Source organism: Bufo bufo, chromosome 8 (assembly GCF_905171765.1).
Source record: "Bufo bufo chromosome 8, aBufBuf1.1, whole genome shotgun sequence".
Taxonomy (NCBI): domain Eukaryota; kingdom Metazoa; phylum Chordata; class Amphibia; order Anura; family Bufonidae; genus Bufo; species Bufo bufo.
This window is the reverse complement of record NC_053396.1, coordinates 176626968-176633453: the sequence shown is the minus strand read 5'-3', so window position 1 is coordinate 176633453 and position 6486 is coordinate 176626968.

Genomic DNA, 6486 nt, shown 5'->3' with positions numbered 1-6486 from the left:
TGCGGGAACTGGAAGGTTTGACTGTCTTTTTCAGCCTCCATTTGTCTTATTATACCTCCTGCCTCCTGGTTATATGAAAAAGATACCTCCAGTTCTTATGAATAAGCCACCTTTCTATGAGGTTTTAAATTCGCCTTTTAGACCCCTTTGAAGTTTACTAGATATATAATGACTGCTTATAGTTTGCTTTTCCAGCTATATCTTTAATGCCGCTTCATATACTGTATGTGCTGGACTGATTCGGATGAATCGTTGCTGAACTTTCTCAGTTTATATTTAAAAACACTGGGAATGGCTTACATTGAGATTATAATCTTTTATTTTTTTTTCATTTTTTTGTTTTCCACTTGCCTCACTTAACCTCATTTGGAGGAATGAAATATTACTGAACCTGAAGAGGGGTAGGGGGGAAAAAAAGGAAGGGAAAAAAAGAGGAGGAGATTTATATATATATATATATATATAATAGAAAAAACTACTGGCAGCACCACCCAAAAAAAGGTAAAAGGCGGGTGCAATGTCCAAGTATGGCAACAGGAGCTTACCCACTTGTATAGAATAAAAATCGGACTGCACCCCAGATGAATCTTCAATGAAACAGTGTGTCTTTATTCACCCATACAGTGGCAAAGAGCTAAAAAATCGACATTGAGCCCTCTCGGTTTGAGGGTTTGTAACTCAAAGATCCAATAGAGCTCTCTTCTTTTTGACCAGTGGTTTTGACAATATAGAGGAATTTAGGGTCCCCCCTCTGTGCTCCTTTCGCAGGAGTCGCAATTTAGGAGATAAATTAGTCAGGTCAGATGTTGGATCTACTAAAATTGATTGCAGCACATATTTCGGCTCTACGCGCAAGGGCTGTTATCTGTGCTGCAATTGTGTGAACTGCCCTTACATGATTAGAGGTGATTCTTTTGTAAATCCAGCCTCTGGTAAAACAATCAGAATTCTACAATACCTTACGTGTGATTCCACATACTCAATTTATTTATTATCATGTCCGTGTAAACTGTGGTATGTTGGTGAAACAACTTGGGACGTTAAAACACGCCTAAACCAACATAGATATACCATAAGAAAACAGAGGCTGGATTTACCTGTGCCCAAACACTTTAAGGAAGCAGGACACTGTGAACGTGATTTGAAATTCAGAATACTTGAGCAAGTGCCTTTGTCCAGAAGGGGTGGGGATAGGACGATACGTTTAAAAAGAAGAGAACTCTATTGGATTTTTGAGTTACAAACCCTCAAACCGAGAGGGCTCAATGTTGACTTTAGTGTTATATGAATATCTCTCACTTCTGTGTTTTGTTTTTTTTATGTTTTCATTTATGTCTGTTTTCCCCTCCTTTTCCTTTGCTCCCTTTCCTTTCCCCTTTTTTTGTTTTATTTTCATTTATGGTTCTGATGAACTCTGCTCACCTCTCTCGTAAGGTTTTATACATGTGCAATTATTGTATTCAATCCAACAACTGATATTTTGTTTTATGTATTTTTTATATAGATGAACATGCGAATCTGCTCTATAATGAAGCATCTCCTTGGAAGCTAGAAGACAGCAGGGCCACACTGACGATAATTAATATGTGGCAAAAATTTTAACATTTTTTGATAGATGTATTGGACGCATGGTGACACAGACAGGATGTGACTCAGCATTATACATGTTTCCTGGACTACGGGACCTTTGGCACAGTATAGTTGGCCGGTTTTTCAGGTCACATATTTGTGTGCATCGGTCGCCTAGGATATGATACAGTCTGTATGTGAATGGATGGTTCTCTTATGATGGGGACCGGGACACAGAGTCGCTTCACGGTGATGGCTGTGCCTGTGGCTCCCCCAGGGCCGGTACAAGGCAGGGGCCGAAGGAGCGGGTGCCCTGGGCGCTACCATTTGCGGACAGGAGGGGGGCGCAGGTGAAGTGCCAGCAGTGTACAGCTTCACTGTACCACATTAGCCAAGCGCCACTTGCTGTGCTTGCTGTGCTGAGTGCGCTCCTGCACCCGCCTACACCGTCCACACCAGCCATGTCAGCGCTGCTCCTTCTCTCCCCCTATTAATTTTGTGCCGACTGCGCTCCTGGCTCGGGCTCCCTTTCCTCCTCTGCGTTTCCTCGCCCCCCCCCCCCATGGAGGATGATTCATTTGGTTGATACCACCGGCGTGCGCCGTGTGACGTCACGCGGCTCACGCCGGAGGCGAGGTGTGAGGTGAGAGAGGGAGGACTCGCGCAGCCTACAGGGAGCTGTGTCGGCGCGTGAAGAACAAGCCACGAGGAGCCTGCCTTCACTAGCTGCTACTCACACACAGACTGTAAAAAGTAAGAAAATAATGTAATACAAATAACAAACTAATTTTTTTATTAAAAAAATTATGGTCATCTCAGTCCAATCCCCCCCCCCCCGGGGGGGGGGGGGGGGGGGGGGATTGGACTGAGATGATCATAATTTTTTTAATAAAAAAAAGCAGTTTAAAGAAATGATTTTGTGTTATTTTAAGCTTGCCTTTTCTGTAAAAAAAAAACAAACATTAATTGCAGCTTCACTGTGCCATCACATGCAGCCACTCTGTGCCCACCAACCGTAGCCACTGTGCCATCAATTGTCGCCACTATGCCCATCATGCAGCCACTGTGCCACCTAACGCAGCCACTGTGCCATCACATGCAGCCACTGTGCCAACACACTCAGCCACTGTGCCATCAATTGTCGCCACTGTGCCATCACATGCAGCCCCTGTGCCATCACATGCAGCCCCTGTGCCATCACATGCAGCCACTGTGCCATCACACACAGCCACTGTGCCAACACACGCAGCCACTGTGCCACTCGTCAATTTTCGCCACTTTGCCCATCAAACGCAGCCACTGTGCCGATCAAACGCAGCCACTCTGCTCATCAAACGCAGCCACTGTACCCATCAAACGCAGCCACTGTACCCATTAAACGCAGCCACTGTACCCATTAAACGCAGCCACTCTGCCCCTCAAACACAGCCACTGTACCCATCAAACGCAGCCACTGTACCCATTAAACGCAGCCACTGTACCCATTAAACGCAGCCACTCTGCCCCTCAAACACAGCCACTGTGCCCATCAAACACAGCCACTGTGCCCATCAATTGTTGCCAGTTTGCCCCACTGTGCCCATCAATTGCCGCCAGCGTGCTGCCAGTTTGCCTGATCAATTGCCACCAGTATGCTGGTGGAGGAGGCTGACTGAGGTGACCAGCACTTTGTTAATAAAAAATGGCAAATAAAAAAAAAGTGTTTGTGTTATTTTGAGCCATGCTTGCAGCCTCACAGCCTCACTATGCCACCAAACCCAGCCACTGTGCCATCACATGCAGCCACTGTGCCATCAATTGTCGCCAATGTGCCCATCAAACGCAGCCACTGTGCCCATCACACGCAGCCACTGTGCCCATCAAACGCAGCCATTGTGCCCATCACACGCAGCCACTGTGCCCATCACACGCAGCCACTGTGCCCATCACACGGAGCCACCGTGCCCATCACACGCAGCCACCGTGCCCATCAAACGCAGCCACTCAGCTGTGCCCATCAAACGCAGCCACTGTGCCATCAAACACAGCCACTAGGTGGCTGTGTTTGATGGCACAGTGGCTGCGTTTGATGGTCACACTGGTGGCAATTGATGGGACAAACTGGCAGCACACTGGCGGCAATTGATGGGCACACAGGCAAAACACATGGGCGGCAATTGATGGGGCAAACTGGCAACAATGGTAACCATCACTTGTTGTCAGTTTGCCCCATCAATTGCCGCCAGTGTGCCCATCAATTGCCACAGTGTGCCCATCAATTGTCGCCAGTATGCTGCCAGTGTGCCCATCAATAACTGCCAGTGTGCCCATCAACTGCCGCCAGTGTGCTGCCAGTTTGCCCCATCAATTGCCACCGGTGTGCTGCCAGTTAGCCCTATCAAATGCCGCCAGTGTGCCCCCCCCCCACCATGAAATTACCTTTCTCGGTCAAATCTGTTGCTTCAGCCAATCAGGTGACCGGTAACCAGACCCGGTTCACCTGATTGGCTGAGAGGTGGGTCAGTGTTAGAGAATTCCCTAACACAGCACTACGTAAGCATAAAAACGCTCAATAATTTTGAAGCCTATTAGAGCCTATGGATCTAATCAGGTACTTCCAAAACACCCCCACTGCTGTAATTCAGTTGGCTGGCGCCCGACAAGGGGCCGAACACCTGAATAGGGGGCGGCAGCGGTGACGAGAGATAGATTCATGCAATTAAAAACACCCTTTTTTAAAAACAACACCCCCTAGCATTTCTGGCAGTGGCCATCTTGACTAAGGGCAATGGATTCATATAGCATTTACTTGTAAATGTAAATACAAAGTATAAACCAAGTAAATACGGTATACTTTCTTATCTGTTTACAAATGCTAGCAGCATAAGGATTACAACTATTAAGTGTTGATTGGGAGAGTGAAGGTCCACTTTAACGTTCTTTGGATATTTTAAATATTGAAGCTGCTTACTGTGTTTTATTTTTTTGCACATATAATGTATGTATTTATTTAGACAGGGCTCGACAAAATCCGGGCGCCCTATCGCAATTGTGACAAGAAATTGTGACCTGGCGCTCAGGGAAGCTTAGGCCCGTCACGGGGCTCGATCACGGCGGGCACGTGCCCGCCAGTAATTGAGGCCGTGGCTTTGCGGCCTTCACAGAAGGAGGATTTGCGGTTTTCTGCAGGCCTAAGCTTCATTCTGTGATCTGGCACCATCTTGTGGTGGCCGTTGGCATTACAAGTAGTTACATTACAAGTAGCAAAAAAGCAGTTCTAATGTGTTTTTCACTGTTTTCACTGCCATCTCCTTCCCTCTAATTAGAACTTTCAAACAATATATATATTTTTTATTCTAACACCCCAGAGAATAAAATGGCGGTCGTTGCAATACTTTCTGTCACACCGTATTTGCGCAGCGGTCTTAAAAGTGCACTTTTTTTATTAAAAAATAAGACAACAGTAAAGTTAGCCCAATTTTTGTTTATATTGTGAAAGATAATGTCACGCCAAGTAAATTGATACCCAACATGTCACGCTTCAAAATTGCGTTCGCTCGTAGAATGGCGACAAAATTTTACCCTTTAAAATCTCCATAGGCGACGTTTAAAAAAATTCTACAAGTTTGTAGCATGTTTTGAGTTACAGAGGAGGTCTAGGGCTAGAATTATTGCTCTCGCTCTACCAATCGCGGCGATACCTCACATGTGTGGTTTGAATACCGTTTACATATGCGGGAGCTACTCACGTATGCGTTTGCTTCTGCGCGCGAGCTTGGCGGGACGGGGAGCGTTTTTTGGTTCCTAACTTTTTTAGCTGGCTCCTAGATTCCAAGCAAATTTGTCAAACCCTGTATTTAGATATTTTAGCCTGCATTTTTTGATTTATCGTTGCTGTATGAACATGCAGTTTTGACCGGAGTTTGCTTGGTATTTTTGTTCTCTAAAGAATGTCGAAAAAACCATCTGGGGCAGAATTCCGAAAACGAAGGAAATTGGCACAAGAGGAAGCCACAAAGTTATCGCAACAGTGGCAGAAATGGTTGAAACAAAGCACAAGCAACGTTTCTCTGAATACCACCACCACACCAGAAGAAGTTGCCAGCACAAGTTCTGCAACTGACAATACTTCAGCCACCCTAGATGAAGAGATGATTGCTGTCAGTGAGGCTGATAAAAGTTTGGAGAACACGCTCTGTACAGAAGAGAGTAACAGCGAGCCATTTGTTTCTGAAGCCCAAGCAGCAGAAAAGCAAACAACACCAAGTGAGCCCTCTTTAGAGGATACTTCGCCTGAAGCTTATATTCCGATTAACCCAAATGATCCTCCCTCATGGCCAACTTTAACAGACAAGATTAGGTGTTATTTGGTTGAAAAGGGCCCAGATCAAGGAAAAGATGGTGACTTTGGAAAATGTAAACCACAAGAAGGACGCACTTTCAATGCCACTTGGTTTACTAAAAATGTGCGTAGTGGTAAATATATTGATCGTGCATGGTTAATTTATTCAAAAATCTCACATTGTCTATTTTGCTTTCCATGCATTTTGTTTGGTAAGCACAACTATGCCTTAACCGACCCAAAAAAGGGATTCTGTGCATGGAAACACCTGAATCCTCGTATACCTACACATGAAAATTCACCAGAACATCGGGAATGCTATTCAAAGTGGAAAATGATGGAAAAAAGTTTGAAAGATGGGAAAGTAATTGGAAGTGAACTGGAGAAAGTAATAAATACTGAAAAAGAGAAGTGGCGAAACGTCTTAAAATGTATTTTGGATTGCATATTGTTTTGTGCCAAAAACAATCTGGCACTTAGAGGTTCCGAAGATGTCATTGGTAGGCCACATTTTGGTATATTTCTTGACATTTTGGAAGTAATAAGCCATCACAACATGTTTTTGAAAGAAAAAATAGAAACACATCGGAGGCATA